Source organism: Stomoxys calcitrans, chromosome 3 (genome assembly GCF_963082655.1).
Source record: "Stomoxys calcitrans chromosome 3, idStoCalc2.1, whole genome shotgun sequence".
NCBI lineage: Eukaryota > Metazoa > Arthropoda > Insecta > Diptera > Muscidae > Stomoxys > Stomoxys calcitrans.
Window position 1 is genome coordinate 101,542,863 of NC_081554.1, and position 17,429 is coordinate 101,560,291.

Sequence of the window (17,429 nt, forward strand, 5' to 3'; positions counted from 1 at the left end):
CCAAGTTGCCAAAAAAGTAATTGCGGATTTTTCATATAGTCGGCGTTGACAAATTTTTTCACAGCTTGTGACTCTGTAATTGCATTCTTTCTTCTGTCAGTTATCAGCTGTAACTTTTAGCTTGCTTTAGAAAAAAAGCGTAAAAAAAGTATATTTGATTAAAGTTCATTCTAAGTTTTATTAAAAATGCATTTACTTTCTTTTAAAAAATCCGCAATTACTATTTGGGCAACCCAATAGATTTGTTTAAAATTAGGTTCACCAAACGCGGCCGAATTTTATACTTCCTCCACCATGGATCAATTTCAATTCTCAATTTTTTTTTTTGCATTTTGTAAGGCAACTACTACGTGCGGACTTTGATTTGTTTAAAATTTGGTAAGAACGGCACCCGGATGGTTCTGAAAAAGTCAAATTGGAAAACGCTTTATCAGGGAGCTATATCAGGTTGTGACGAAACTCGGCAAAAATATTTTCGAAGCCACAAAAGAACATCGCAGAATTTCAGTCAGTCAGACCTACACTAAGCACAGTATTTGTGCAAAACGTCAAGGGCCTAGCTTTGCTTCTTCGAAATTTAGTTAGCTTTTGTCAGACAGACGAGCGGTCATGACCAAATCGGCTGAGATGAAATGAGGTGATTAAGATAGTATACGGGGGGTATACTATGGTGGAGGGTATAAACAGGCACGAAGTGCACTACTATGTGTATGCATTTTCAATATAATTTATCATACAAGTTTAGCCCATTTCCAATCTAAATAGAAATGTACGAGTCCCATCTCTGACAGCAACATGGTAAAATTTTACTTCCTTTTGGCACTAAGCGCCAATAAACACCAAAAACAAGAGGCAAAAGAAAAAACTCGACACATTTTTTTACACAAAAAAGAGGAAGTGCGTATGTTTGTGTGAGAAGAAACAAAGTGTGGATGTATTTGAATTTTATTGTTGCTGGTGTTGTTTGGTTTTGACATTCTGTTACAGTGGTGGTTGTTGGCCCTGATTAAGGGCCAAAGTTAGTATAAAAAGCACCAGCTATCCATGCATGATGCCAAGTTATCAACTCAATCTCCAAGTGTTTACATCAAACCACCGGCATTAGATTAGAATCCATTTCGTAGTCCGTCGTCCTTGAAACGAACACCAAACGACTTTAGAAGTGTTCGAGTTTTGAGTAGACTATCGGTTTTGTTGCCAGTGATTCCGAATTTCTAACTAACCGTTTAAAAAGGTAAGCAAATTTCGTGTCCCTGTGGTGGAGGCATTCTACAGTTCAGCTCTCAAATTTTTAGTGTCTCATTAAAAATTTAAAATTTTCTTAATAAAAAATGCAGACATATTTTTTACACTCTGTTAGCTTGGCTGACGAACTTTAAAACGCTTAATCTTTTAGTGCGATGTGAACTATAGTAGTGTGGCCCACAAACAAGTGGAGTCTTAAAATTGCACCAGGAGAAAGTTGCTTCCAAAAAATTGCAATGCAAAAAATCAGATAAACAATTATCAACAATTTTGCCTTTAATGAAATGCCTTTTTAATCTGATTATTGATGGAACTCCATTTCATACATAAGGCTGGCTAAACCCAAGCCTTCTCAACATTTTCGTAGAGAGCAAACCTTGTATTAGGTATTTGACATATTGAAAATGTCAGTGAATGTGTCAAAGATCAAATAAGCCGTAGTTCATACGATTACCACTATAATTTATGTCTGTGCGTTGTCAGACTCATTGAAAATTTCGTTAGTTGTCCAGCGACCGGAGGGCTGTTTGGAAAATTGCAGTGATAGGACGGCAGAAAAAATACGCCAAACATAAAGGTGTATCTATGAAGAAAAGTGCCGTATTATATCCAAAGTAGATGAAAAATAAAAATGTTGCCATGATGATCATATTGTAAAAATTCAATTTCCGTTACTTCATATGCGCATGTTTGTTTGTTTATTTTTGCGCTTAGGTCAAATTAAATCAAATATTTCGTTAGTTTCTCTATAACCTAGTATTTGTTCGGTCCCTAACTCTGCTACTTTACAAATCACAAATCAAAAGTTGTGCGTCGGTTGTGCAGTAATATGCGCTTGATTTTTAAAGACTGATGATTGAAACACATGGTTTTGTGGGACAAAATGTTTGCTAAAACAGCATTCATATAGGTATGATTCCTTTGTATATGTTACCACGTCAGTTTTGAAACCATTCTCATTTGCAACTACCAGCAAATTTGATCGAAATCATCAGAAGGTTTAACTCTTCAAAGGTTTCATAGAGCCATCCAAGGCTCCGTTCCTATAAGTAGATTTGGATATTCGCAATATGTTCTTCAATATCTTACACCCCGAGAAATAAGTTTGCAGGTATCAGCAAACAGTGTTCGCTGATTAAAATTTAAAATTTTTTAACTATTATAGGAAATACGCTTTGGACTTGAAATAATTCATACAATTAGAATTTTATCCGGCTGCAGACCGTAGGGTTCTATGGTTTTATTACAAATAGAAAAACGGAAACCCCTCTTTTTAAAGTTAGGCAGTGAAAATGAGTTTGCTTTGTAATCGCCTTTAACTGGTTTCCTAAATCGCGATTTCGTTTGGTTGGATGTTGGATAGTTGGATGTGTCCATTTAGTCCAAATATATGAGGTGGAGTTGTTTTCTTTCTTGCTTGCATTGAGTCAGCCTAAAAGACATGCCGTTTTGGCAAATCCTACAGATCCTACAGTTTGGTGGTACCAAACGAAATCGCGAACTGGGAGACCATTCAAATGCTTTAAAAAAAGCCAACATATTTTCTTCGCCTAACTTAAAAACGAGGAATTTTTGTTTTTCTATTTGTAATGGAAACGCAGAACCCTGCGGTCTAAAGCCGGACAATATCCGATTGTATGTGTTATGGGAAACTAAAGGGTGATTTTTTTGAGGTTAGGATTTTCATGCATTAGTATTTGACAGATCACGTGGGATTTCAGACATGGTGTCAAAGAGAAAGATGCTCAGTATGCTTTGACATTTCATCATGAATAGACTTACTAACGAGCAACGCTTGCAAATCATTGAATTGTATTACCAAAATCAGTGTTCGGTTCGAAATGTGTTCATTCACCGTAACGTTGCGTCCAACAGCATCTTTGAAAAAATACGGTCCAATGATTCCACCAGCGTACAAACCACACCAAACAGTGCATTTTTCGGGATGCATGGGCAGTTCTTGAACGGCTTCTGGTTGCTCTTCACTCCAAATGCGGCAATTTTGCTTATTTACGTAGCCATTCAACCAGAAATGAGCCTCATCGCTGAACGGTGAATGAACACATTTCGAACCGAACACTGATTTTGGTAATAAAATTCAATGATTTGCAAGCGTTGCTCGTTAGTAAGTCTATTCATGATGAAATGTCAAAGCATACTGAGCATCTTTCTCTTTGACACCATGTCTGAAATCCCACGTGATCTGTCAAATACTAATGCATGAAAATCCTAACCTCAAAAAAATCACCCTTTATTTAAAAATTTTGAATTCCAAAACGATGACTAAATCATTCCCTATATATAAATAAAAATTTTTGGCGATTTTATAAGCACATTTTTTGTTTAATATCACAAACAGGAAAATTAATTAAAGACATGCATACATTTCAAATTAACACACAAGTTTTTAAAGAATGGCATTTTAAGGCTACAGTGACCTTTTTACCATATGAAAACAGTAGATTATGTTTGCTTTTTTAGTTAAAAAAAATTGCTACTGTTCCATTTTTAGCAGATTTTCTTTTGTTTAAGCAAACATTTATGAGCGTGTGTTTGAAGACCAAAAAATTGTGAACGGAAAATCATGCACAGCGGGGATCGTGCACATTTTAATATATCTGTTAAATTCTTTTCATTTATATATTATTTGTATAATAGTTATAGACAGGATCAGCCTCTACATGTTCACATGCGGCGTCCACCAGATTTGCAAATTTTCCCCATGAACATTCCACCAAGGAACAGGGGCAAACTTCTCACATATCAATGAGTGCAGTCCGATTTAAGTTTTAAGCTCAATGATAAGGGGCCTAGTTTTTATAGCCGAGTTCGAACGGTATGCCGCAGTGCGACACCTCTTTGGAGAGAAGTTTTACATGACATAGTACCTCATAAATGTTGCCAGCATTAGGAGGGGAAAATCACCACTGAAATTTTTTTCTGATGGTCTCGCCAGGATTCGAACCTAGGCCGTCAGCGTCATAGGCGGACATGCTAAACTCTGCGCTACGGTGGCTTCCATCGTCCCCCAGATACTTACCCCAAATTTTTAGGTCTGATGTGTGTTTCACTGTAGTCGGATTGACGCATCTGAATCTATCCAGGATTATACCTGACTAACGACTGCCCACCCTCCGCAAATTTGCGGCTACTACAATAACCAGTTTATTAGGTTCCTGAGATTCCTGTGTACACGCAGAAAAACCGTTGGTTGGATTTCGATCATAAGAATAAAAAGATAATAATGTCAAATCAATTTCAATTGTTTAAACCACAGATTGGTTATTTCCATAATTCCGTAGCTATGAAACTATAAAAATGATTACAAGAAAATGTTGCTAACCGATATATCAGTTCAATCAATCATTTCCTTGAAAAATAATTTTATTTTGCTACTACTAATTGCATCAACAACGAATTATTTTCCGCAGTACCACCAAAGAGTTCGCACAAATCCCTTAAGATAGTTGTGCTAACTACCCTACCGATAGTTGTGTTTAATACACTACCGGAGTTGTACTGTCCCCTTATCGGCAGTTGTGCTAACTTCTCTACCGGCTGTTAGTACTGCATACAAAATCCTTACATGGCAGTGAAGAATTCAGAAACCCGGGTTCAAAACCCCCGCCGGCCAAAATTTTTTTTGTTATTTTTTCTTTCTTTATTTTAGAAAAATTAACATACATAAAAAATATATATTTCCTATTATTTTTATGGGGTTTCTACATCTACATTCAAAATCATATTTCAAACAACTTTTTTAAAGATCCGTAGAACCTCCTGTGTGTATTCCAATTTGAGGGTAAAAAGTGTACTCTACTACCAAAGACCTTTAGTTGCTGTTCTATTATATCCTGATCGGCATTCATATATGTTTTATGATTCCTTGTTTTTGTAGAATAGGGGTAGGAGGATCGCCCTGAAATAACCTTTTATTTGAGTTTATTGGTAGGATCGGTCCCCCCTACGCAAAGACCCAAAAGACAATTTCTTTGAGTCCTTTATTGTCGCGATCTACATGTCCTGCTGAACAGCAGGACGTTACCAAGATACGTACACCCTTATGTCAACATTAGATTCGATCTCTACTGACATAGACTTTTTTTAATTCACTTATTATCCAGTTTGAACTACAAGTACTAATGAAGGGTATTTATTGGGTGGGCCGGTCCCAGACTCTACCAAATGTGTATACCAGATTCGTAGTCAACTCCCTAAAACCTTTCATTTGAAACCCATTTTGTGACGTTGGACATTCATACCCTTTATAGGGGTTTTTGGGGTTGGGGAGGGCTCGCAGATACCTTGGATCAAATTCTTATTACATATGTGTACTCAACTGTCAAGCGGTATGTATGTCCTGTTGAGGGGTTTTGGGGTGGGTGCCTCAGAAACCAAAGCGGTAAAAGTGTCCTGTTGGGTGGTGTTTTTGGGGGTGGAGGATTTTGGTGATGCTTATGGTGATATTTTAATGCCAAGTTCGTACTCTGCTCTTAAATACCTTTCATTTAATAGCCAATCGCTCAACATGTCCGATCGGGTGGGTTTTGGGATGGGGCATTCCCCCAACTTATTTGACCCCATATTTTTTACTAATTTCGTCTTATTAGGGTACCATAAGGTAGCATGCAAAATTTCGCTTAAATCGGTACACTCATCTCCGAGATCTGGCGCTCCCCCCTTCGGATATCAAAAAATTTTGTACCCCATTTTCAGCGGTGGGCTATCTGTAAAAATCGGTGCAGCCGTTTTTGAGTCTATACGGAACAGACAAACAAACATAGCGCAAACATTTAATTTATACATCATAGATATCTTGTGCTACAAATAACTAAATGTTGTTCTTTCAGTGTTTTGAAATAGAAATGATTATAACTTATTTTAAATTTTATAGCAAATAATGTATTTACATTATTAATCCTAAAGAATTAGTCAAAGTTTCCACTCTAAAAACATGAGATATTTTGTAATTTTTTCTATATTAGGCCACATAGTTTTCTAATGCTCACAGCCCCTCTATATTACCATCTCTCATTCGTTGTCCTTCGGGCCTGGTCCTGAAAACTTAGCTTATACGTCGCTAGAGGCACACCCACAGATTCTAGCATTCCTGGAATGCATTTTGGAAAAAGGCAACTCTTGCCCTATACACCTGCAAGAGAGCCATTGACAAAAGTTGGGGGTTTAGACGGCGTGTCATGCATTGGGTATATACTGCAGTTGTCAGACCTATAATGCTATATGGTGTTTTGTTCTCTAGTGGACGGCGCTTCAAAATTTCACCTGCTGCTCTATACTTAACCGGATCCAAAGGATGGATTGTTTGTGCATCACAGCCGCACTTTGAATGACACCATCTGATATACTGAATTATTATTATTATTCATCTTACGCCACTGGACATTGTGGCTAGTCAAATTGCAACGGCTACGGATATTTTGTTATCCTTGTAACAATATCTGATGTTCCAGGCAGTATAGATTACACCCCACCTGAGCCGCTTTTTGATAAAAAATTACTGCACCACTATTCCTGATAGAACCCTTATAACAGAAGCTACATAGACTTCTATACGGATGGCTCCAAACTAAACGACCAGGTGGGCGAAAAGGTTACCCGACCACTGCTGTGTGTATCAAGCGGAGATCCTTGCAATTAAGGAAGTGGTGGAATGGCTAAGATATAATGTCATAACGACAATAGGCGTAAATATCTACTGAGACAGCTAGGCAGCCATTAAATCCCTGGAGAACGCATTTCTGAACCCAAAAACTGTCCTCGACTGTCACAGATCTCTCAACAAGATGGCTGAATAGCTCAAAATTCAGGTGCAGGGCCACAGAGATATCCCAGGGATTTGCAAAGCGGACGAGATTGCGAGGCTAAGAACAATCCTACACATTCCAGGGAAACTGGAATAGGTGGATATGCCTCTAGCGACATGTAAGCTAAGTATTCAGGACCAGACCCGAAGAATAACGAATGATAGATGGTCACAAAGAGGGGGCTGTGAGCATTCCGAAACTATGTGGCCTAATCTAGACTTGAAGAGGTCTACCGCTTTGTTGTCATTGGCCAGAACAGACGTCTCAGTCATTGTGTCCGTCATGACAGGTCACAGGTCTAATCGGAAAGCATGCTGACAGACTGAAGGTTCCCAGCAACGACTTTTGCAGAAGCTGTGAGGACATCGTATAAGAAGAGACCATAGTACATCTTCTAGCAGTCCGAAGGAGTTCCACTTTAGGTTTTTATCTCTTTGAGAACCTGTCTGTTTTAGCGGATGTGAACATTCTCAAGTTGTTCTGATTTTTAAAGCGATCTGGATGGTTCAACGGTAGGAACTAGACGGCATCTTTCTTCTTCTGTTCCTGTGCTATCACAATGGACGAAAACGTCTAAGTGAGTCTGATGGCAGACTGCTACTTAAACCTAACCTATATGCACAAGGCTATCCGACCTTATTACACACGGCTCTATATGTGTAGAACACCTAAATACTCACGAGCAATCCGCTTAACTGTCCAATGGAAATTCCAAATTGTTTCTGGCAATGTCAGTTTTTTCAGGACCAGAAATACACTAAAACATATGACTAACTGCAAAACATGTTTTCTACTTTAGTACTTCACAGCAATTAGTATATTAAGTCTTCGCACTTCCAAGTTGCTTATTACAATATTTCCATGAACTGAATATTGCCGCAGCACTGCTCTTTCTAAAATTTTGAAAATCAGTGCCATTTGTTGTTTCGAAAACTTACTTTTATTGTTTTCTTAAAACCATTCGGTTGCAGCAGCATTGCAGCTTGAAGTGGAAAAACCATTAGGTGGTAGAGAGGACTTAATAAAAACTTCTATTTGTGAAATGGTTGGGGTTGTTGCACATACATATACTCGTACAAACATGTTAGAGTTTTGGAAAATGTCCAATTACAAAGTTCATATATGTATTATCTCTCGCACGAGGTGACGAGAGCAGCTTCTGTACCTCATATCCGACTTAACATCTGACCAAACATTATACCATAGCAATACGGTTACATATCATTGGTTTTGATTTTAAAATACCAGATGCCATTGTTGGCATGTACTTTCATATTTGTTGCATACAAGTCTTAAGCACTTACTAATTCCATTTTAATATGTGATGCTTTGTTAATGTTTGAAAACAAGCTCGAAAACTGGCTGCTCTATTTAATGCTATTCCTGGAATCCCAGTAAAAAATAAGACCATTCGTTTTAATTTATTTGCGTATTTTAGATCCAATTGTGCATTTTTATACCCTCCACCATAGGATGGGGGTATACTAATTTCGTCATTCTGTTTGTAACACCTCGAAATGTGCGTCTGAGATCCCATAAAGTATATATATTCTTGATTGTCATGTCATTTTAAGCCACATCTAGCCATGTCCGTCCGCCTGTTCGTCCGCCTGTCCGTCCGTCCGTCTGTCTGTCGAAAGCCCGCTAGCTTTCGATGGAGTAAAGCTAGCCGCTTGAAATTTTGCACAAGTACTTTTTATTAGTGTAGGTCGGTTGGGATTGTAAATGGACCAAATCGGTTCCTGTTTTGATATAGCTGCCATATAAACCGATCTTGGATCTTAACTTCTTGAGCCTCTAGAGGGCGCAATTCTCGTCCGATTTGACTGAAATTTGGCACGTGGTGTTTTAGCATCACTTCCAACAACTGCGCTAAGTATGATTCAAATCGGTCAATGTTTTGATATAGCTGCCATATAAACCGATATTGGGTCTTGACTTCTTGAGGGCGCAATTCTCGTCCGATTTGACTGAAAGTTTGCACGTAGTGTTTTGGTATCACTTCCAACAACTGCGCTAAGTATGGTTAAAATCGGTTTATAACCTGATAAAGCTGCCATCTAAACCGTTCTGGGATATTGACTTCTTGAGCCTCTAGAGGGCGCAATTGTCATCCGATTTGGCAGAAATTTCGTACAACGGCTTCTCTCATGACCTTCAATATACATACGTGTCTAATATGGTCTTAATCGATCAATAGCTTGATACTGCTCCCATATATACCTATCTCCCGATTTTGCTTCTTGAGCCCTTACAAGGCGCAATTCTTAGCCGAATGAACTGAAATATTACACAATGACTTCTACAATGTTCAGCATTCATTTATGGTCCGAATTGGACTACAATTTAATGTAGCTCCAATAGCACAACAGTTTTTATCCAATATTCTTTGTTTGCCTAAAAAGAGATACCGCGCATAGAACTCGAAAAATGCGATCCATGGTGGAGGGTATATAAGGTATGGCCCGGCTGAACTTAGCACGCTCTTACTTGTTTAAACTTTCTTTGTTTTCAATGCATTTTCTCTTTGATCTAGCGGCGTTGTCTTTTCTATAATACTTCCATGGTTCGTAAAGTCGACAGCGATGTTCTTATATTAACGGCTCCAAGGCCATGAAACGACATAGATGGTAGTTGTAAGACTTCGAAAAATAGGCAAGAAATCTATAAATTATGTATTCACAATCGCTATGACAATTGAGGTCGATCTAACGATGTCTACTTGTTTGTCTGTCGTAAGTACACTTCGGACAAATTAACCTAGGGGCTTGAAATGTTGCACAAGCATTTCTTATTGATGCGTCAAATCTATCCATGTTTAGATATAGGTCCCATATAAACAGACTTAAACCCCTAGAGTAAAAAATTCTATGGAGATAACAAGTTGACAAATGCGACCCTTGGGGGAAAGACTTGCTACGCCCTCAAAGTATGAAGTCGGAAAACCCAATATAAAAAATTGGGATTTGTAGGGAATGTCCAAACACACAAAAGCAAAGTAAAATTTCTGTTGTTATTAACAAGCAAAGAAAAGCGCGAAGTTGAATCTGACACAATATTATTTTCCCTCCTTCATGGGTCTTATTTCTCAGATCGTTTGAACAAATTTTCGTAGGCCAATTAGGCGATTAATTATAGATGATATGTTAACTTTAAACCGGTCTATCAATTGAGCATTTTGACTTCTTTGTTAAAAAGGAGTTCGGTTCTTAGATGTTGAAAGTCATACACTCGGAGAAAATTGTAGTAAAAACAATAAATATACAGAAAGTATGCTGAAAACGGGACGGCGGTAATTTGTTGCTAAAACAGCAAACATTTTCTGCTGTTTTCAGATGATAAAAAGTTGAAAATGACTTAAACATTTTTCCAAATATAGCAAAACACCATTCCAAAATTTCAATCAAATCGGATAATAATAACAGCGTTATGGAGCTAGGGAAGTCAAAAAGGAAGAAAAGGAAGATAAGCCTTCGATGAACGAACGTTTCGATTATCATATTATGCCACAACTTTTGATCTATTGATCTTAATGGTACAAAATGTTACAAATATTTATAAAGGAGGACATAGGACGTTAGTCAACGTATGTAAGTGGCTCTTTTGTGGTCCGATTTCAACATGGATCAAATGGCTGTGAATGTAGGAAGTAATAAAAAAATACCATGTGATAAATTGCACCCAAATGAGGTAGTTATTGAGCCCTCTTGTAGCGTAAGAAGCCAAATCAGAAGATCGGTTCGGCTTGGACTATATCTAAACATGAACCGGTTTGAGCCATTTAGACTAAGAAGATGCAGCAAACAAAAGTGGGAAATCGGGCGGATGACAGATAGACATACGGATGGACAGATTAATCAAACTCGATTGGTTCAAATATTCAAAATTGATTGCACAAAAATTAACGTCGCACAGTGGGAAAGTCTCGAAAAAAACTAGTAAAGAATATGCCGTGTAAGAACGGTTAGAGATAGCTCTTTGAAAGAGGGGTTAGTGTGATCGTGTGCAAAATTTCAAGGCTCTAGGTAGTCCAGCGCCCCGTGGCAAGGCCCTAAAGTTGGTCACCTCGGTATTACGACAAATCCTTTGGGTTTGGAAATCTTCTTTTATGGTTCGATTTCCATTTTTTTGCTAGATATTGCTCAAAATGCCCTACAAAAAAGTCCTCTTGAGGTATAGAATATCTCTACTAATTTTGGTCATATATGACATTTAATTCCTTTTTTTTTGCCTGACACTGGCTTTGTATTTTTTAGATGATCTCGATAACACCTCAGCTCTAATCATTCAAATTTCTATTAGATATCTCTATCCGTTCTCAAACGGCATATTTTTTCTGATTTTTTTCGATTATATCCCATTGTGCAATGCCACTTTTTCCACTAACCTTAGTAATGAGTTCAATGGGTGTGTCCACATAAATTTCTTTGTAGTAGCTTTGGTGGCAACAAAGGCAAGAGCCTAAATCCTGTAGGTATAAAACTTTATATCACTTATTAAATCAAATATTTTCTCAATAGGTTACACAGAAATAATGAACCGTTCCGCAGAATTGCGTTCCATTTAGAAAACTTGAAAAAAAAAACATCACACGCTCAGATTATTTTTCAAAAGCACTTTGATGTTAACTCTTTGGAATCTTATTGAAAAAGGAAGTTGGCGCCTAAAACCTTCTTGTTCTTCACCTCAAATCTTGATCAAATTGGCATTTCTGCCAAAAACCATAAAAAAATAAATCAGTAATGTTGCCACTTTAAGGCAGATGAGCTAAAGTTGCAACATTAGGTATTCCACCCGTCGACATTTCGTATGCAACGATAATCCGCACATCTGATAGATTGCTATCTAAATTAATAAACAAAGTGATTGGAGCGTAAGAAAAAATATTTAAAAAAAAACATGTGTAAATGCTTTCGCATTCGCATATCTGGTTAACAGATATACCCATCAGTCTGACACACAGATATGCTTGACCAACGTCTCAAGCACACAACCAGCTATGCTGTCCAGCCACACGCTAAAGACACCACTGAATATAAGATCAAAATAAAAAGATATAAAATAAGATTAGCTTTTGATCTTATATATAATATTGACAGTTCTATGATTTGCTGTTAACTTTTCGCAAACACATGTGTACAGAAAATCAAAAGCAATTCAATCAAAATTTATCAATCTGTTTTAACATATCTCATATCTCTCAGGAATTGCCTGAACAAAAAATACAAAAAATTAGAAATGGTGTAAAACACAACTATTTTATTAATTATTATTATTTGTTGCAAAATATATTTAAATGGGGGAAATTGGCAAACAAATAGAAAGCTATGGAAAAAATTGGAGTTCACAAAAAAAAAACATTGGTGGATACTATGGAAGACTTTTCACGAAAAATTGGAAAAAAGCGACGGATAAAGACAAAGCAGACACTTTTTCCCGACCTTTCGATTCGTACCCACGATCGCCAGTAATTCAGCTACCAGGGAGATTCTTATGTGCATATTGCAAATTTGACCTTGAACATTCCTTTAAGGAATAGGGGGAAACTTCTCACATATCAATGAGTGCTATCCTATTCAAGTTTTCAACGAGCCCGAAAGGCATGCCACAAAACGACACCTTTTTGGGACGAAGTTTAAACATTAAGAGGGGAAAACCAATCCCGAACAATTTTTTATGATGCTTCACCAGAATTCAAGCCCTATAGACGGACATGCTAACTTCTGCGCTACGGTGCGCATATACCATACATGAATGAAGTCTTATATTTTCCGACGGGTCGTGTCCAATTCTGACCTAATGGTTTTATGCTTTCAAATATTGTCCCAACGACTGAAAAACCAGGTTTCTTCATTACTCAAGCTCTTACAAAATGTGAGCTCGTAGTCCTATGTGTCCCGTTATGATACCAATAGCTATACTGACCTCATTCTAACTTCCTTTCAGTAATAGCCTCGTCTTCTCACGATCTGCCCTACCGACCGTTTCGCTGTTCGACAATGTTGCATGCGCATTCGTCGCCCACTCCCTTAACTCGGACTGCGTCGTCCCGAAAGGCTTCGGGTTAACCAAGTTTATTGACGGTCGTCCTCTGGCCTTCACCGCCTAATCGTCTGCCCAAACAATGCGGGTTTTGCCATCCTCAAAGAAGTCGTTAATCTCCTTCTTGCACTGCAAGACTCTTCGTGACCTTAACGTCCTGGTTGTTATTGCCCTTATGGCAATTTTACTGTCAGTAAAGACGTTCACACTCGACGTCCTCGCATTAGCACCACAACACTTCACGCATTCCGTGATCGCCCGGATCTCCGCCTGCAGGACCGTATTATGTTCAGGCTGTTTGCAACAGATTTCTGTCCCTGGGTTCTCAACGTAAACACCCAGGCCCACTCTGTCCCCTAGCTTTGATCCATCCGTGTAACATGATCTTTCAGATGACAATACCAGGGTTCCGTCAATCTAAGACTGTGCCGATTGCAGCAGCGCCTCGCACTCAACTTCAAGGTTCATCTCAGGTATCCGATCCGAAACCTCTTCCCTTTCAACCAGGTTTCCTATCGTCGCCTCGATTATACCGCTATGATATGAACTGCACCCATCCTCAATCCATTTTCCCATATTCGTCTAAGACCCCATAAAGAATACATATTCTTGATCGTCTCGACGTTCTGAGCCGATCTAGCCATACCCGTCCGCCCATCCGTCTGTAGAAATCACGAACGCGAACGCGTAAAGCCAGCCGCTTGAAATTTTGCACAGTTACTATCTATTGATGATTGATATCGTTTGGGATTGAAACTGCGCCTTATCGGTTCAGATATAGATATAGCCCCCACATAAACCGATCTTCCAATTCTACTTCTTGAGCCCCTGAAAGCCGCAATTGTTACCGATTTCGCTGAAATTGTGCATGTGGTGTTTCGTTAAGACTTTCTACAACTGTGCCAAGTACGGTCCGAATCGGTTTATAACCTGATATAGCTCCCATATAAACCGATCTCCCGATTTGACTTCTCGAGTTCTTACAAGCCGCAATTTTTGTCCGATTTGGCTGCAAATTTGCGGATAGTGTGCCGTTATGACTACCAACAACTGTACCTAATACGATCCAAATCAGTCTCTCATGTTAACCAGTCTCGCGATGACCCTTGTTCTGTTCCTAGCTTTAATTTTTGCTGGTTTAACAGAAGTTCGCCATGTAAAATAAAATTATGCCCTTCAACTAAATTTATATTGTATACATTTTTAGCAGAATCCATGGTGGTGGGTTCTCAAAATTCGGCCCGGCCGAACGCTTTGCCTGTTACTTGATTTGGTTTCTTAAGGCATTTCTTTAGATTTTTTTTTTTTGAGATTTTGTTGGAAGAGATGATTTTAATTTGTGGAATATTACTGTAAAGAAGCTACTTGATCCGTCCATTGGTATACACTTCGAAATGTGGCTGAGCTGGTCCGCATTTTTTGTTATTGCGCTGTTAATGTAGACATGGCTGGAATGGTCCTTTGTATCTAAATTTAAAAAAAAAACATTATAGAAAGTAGACATTCAGTGGTTATCATCAAAATCCACTGAGACACACATTTACATTTGTATTTTATTTTTTCTTCTAACATCCCCTTCATAATTAAGCAGCAGTAGTTTTCAGCAGTAAGCCTTCTGCTCTGAAATTGCAGAACTACTGCTGTAATAGCAGACCTACTACCGCAATAGCAAGTAAATAAACTACTAATACTCCGCAGACAGCTGCGTTGGCTAGGTCATGTTGCCAGAATGGATGAAGAAGCTCCAGCAAAGAAGTCTTCTGAAGGCAAACACGGTGGTACACGCCAAACACGGTGGTTCACCGGGAAGACCAAAAGCCCAATGGAAAGATCAAGTGGTGGGAGACACCTCGAAACTTGGTGTCAGAGATTTTAGAATGAGCGCAGAAGATCGAGGCGCTTGGAATGCTATTCTATTGTACGTTCGGCTAGAGGAACAAATATTCTGTCATAGCCAAATAAAGTAAAGTAAAGTATTCAGCAGACAGTGTCTGCTATTTTCAACAAACTTTTTTCTATGAGTGTATTCAATGTCCTGGTGGAGCGATTTTGTTAACTGTTGCCATTTTGTTTTTTAAATTAAGCTTTGTATGGAAATCATTTAAATGAAACAGTCGAGTATTGTGTGGAAGTCAACCTCGGTATGGCGAAATCAATGTGACTATATCAACGGCGTTTCCTTGGAAAACTCTCGTCATGGACTGAATAATATTGTTTGAATCCTCGTTACAAACATCTATCCCATACAAAGCGATAATGAACGATTACTCTGGTGCATTTTGTGTGCAAATGCTTGAAGGCGTTTAATAAGCTTAAAGGCACACAGCGTTCATAAAAGCTTCAGTTTTATTATGGCAATAAATAATGTTTTAATGTTCATTAGAAATTTGATAGGCCTGCAATGTCATACTTAAGCAATAGGCAAGCATTGCGGCGGTGCATCATTTAAAGTACAAGGGAACTTCTCAGTGCGGCATTAGTCTCTGGTACTACACATACTACATACACCAGTGGAATAAGATCATACACAGGAAACAGGCTGTGGTTGTTTTATTTGTTAACAACTATTTCAATTTAGAGTGGATGCTTAATTGAAATGCCAAACCGTAATGGTTACTATAACAACACACATTAAGGGTGATTTTTATGGGTAGTAGGTCCAATTTTACATAACCCATAAATTATAGTTAATAGGCGTCAAATGACGTCCTGATCCCGGCGGCAAGCCCACAGGGTCATTTCGAGAGAAAAACTGGTCACCAAATTAATCCCCATATATCCACAGTCTGAAACCACATATCAACCAAGTCCAACTCAGCCATTTGGAGCAAAATAAGTCGCAAATCGTCGTTGATGATAAAGATTTTCTTTCTTCCAAAGAAAAATGGACCAATGACGCCATGAGCGCATAAACAATACCACCTTGGCGTTTTTGTGCTGCAACGGTAACTCTTGTACGGCATGTGGCTCTTCTTCACCACCACCTTCACCCACCACCGAACGATCGGGCTATATTCATTTTGTTATTCCGTTTGCAACACATCGAAATATACATTTCCGACCATTTATTATCCGATGTCGCCGAAATTTGGGAAAGTGAGTTGTCCCTTCCACATTATTCTTCAATTTGGCTCCGATCGGTCCAGATTTGGATATATTTGCCATATAGACCAATCTCTCGATTTAAGATTTTGGGGCCATAAAAGGCGCGTTTATTGTCCGATTGCGCCGAAATTTAGGACAGTAGTTGTATTAGGCTCTTTGACATTTTCCTGCAACTTGGCCCAAATCGGTCCAGATTCGAATATAGATGCCATATAGACCGATACCTCTATATAAAGTTTTGGCCCCAAAAAAAAAAAACGCATTTATAATCCGATTAGGCTTCTCGACATCCGTGTCGTATATGGTTTAGATTGGTTTATTTTTGGAAATAACTGCTAAAAAGACCAATATTTTGTTATGCACAATTGAAAAATGACTTGTACTTATTATTTAGTATTTGGTCCAAATCGAAACATATTTTGATACAGCTGCTATGGGGCATGAGGTATGCATTTTTCACCGTATTTTGACGAAAGGTGGTTTACATATATACGCGAGGTGGTGGGTATCCGCATATTTTAATAATCAATGTCAACGATTTGAAGTGTTTTTTATGTTTTTTTATAATGAAATTTTAGTGGAAAAAGTTAACTCAAACCAGTAAGGAAAGTCAAACCCTACACCTACCCTATAAGTACAATGGGGGAGTAATATCCAATTCTGAACCAATTTTGATGGACCTCGAAGCATTTTTTTGCAGACGGGTTATTAAACAACACGTATCACAACACGGTTTATACGGGAGCTTTATCAGGTTATAGACCGTACTTGGCACAGTTGATGAAAAATGTGCAATTCAGCCAAATCGGACAAAAATTACGGCTTCCAGGCACTCAAGATGTCAAATCGGGGAATCGGTTTATATGGGATCTGTATCAGGTTCTTGACCGATTTGAAGCGTACTTGGCACAGTTGTTGGAAGTCATAACGGAACACTATGTTCAAAATTTCAGCCAAATCGGAAAAAAAATTGCGGCTTCCAGAGGCTCCAGAAGACAAATCGGGAGATCGGTTTATATGGGAGCAATATCCAAATCTGAACCGATATGACTCATTTGCAATCCCCATAGACCTACATCAATATAAAGTATCTTTGCAAAATTTCAAGCGGCTAGCTTTATGCGTTCGACCTCTTTGTGTGATTTCGACAGACGGACGGACGGACAAGGCTAGTTCCACTCAGAATGTCGGGACGATCAAAAATATATATAC

General features: G+C 38.4%; 1 protein-coding gene across 1 annotated transcript in view; it reads left to right on the forward strand.

The window, feature by feature from the left end:
- Positions 1 to 1,062: 1,062 nt before the first annotated feature.
- LOC106095560 (allatostatin) overlaps positions 1,063 to 17,429 on the forward strand; it is a 35,607-nt gene continuing 19,240 nt past the window's right edge. Inside the window, exon 1 of the mRNA XM_059365037.1 lies at positions 1,063 to 1,234. The gene's annotated coding sequence lies outside the window, so the exon portion shown is untranslated. The remainder of the gene's footprint in view (positions 1,235 to 17,429) is intronic.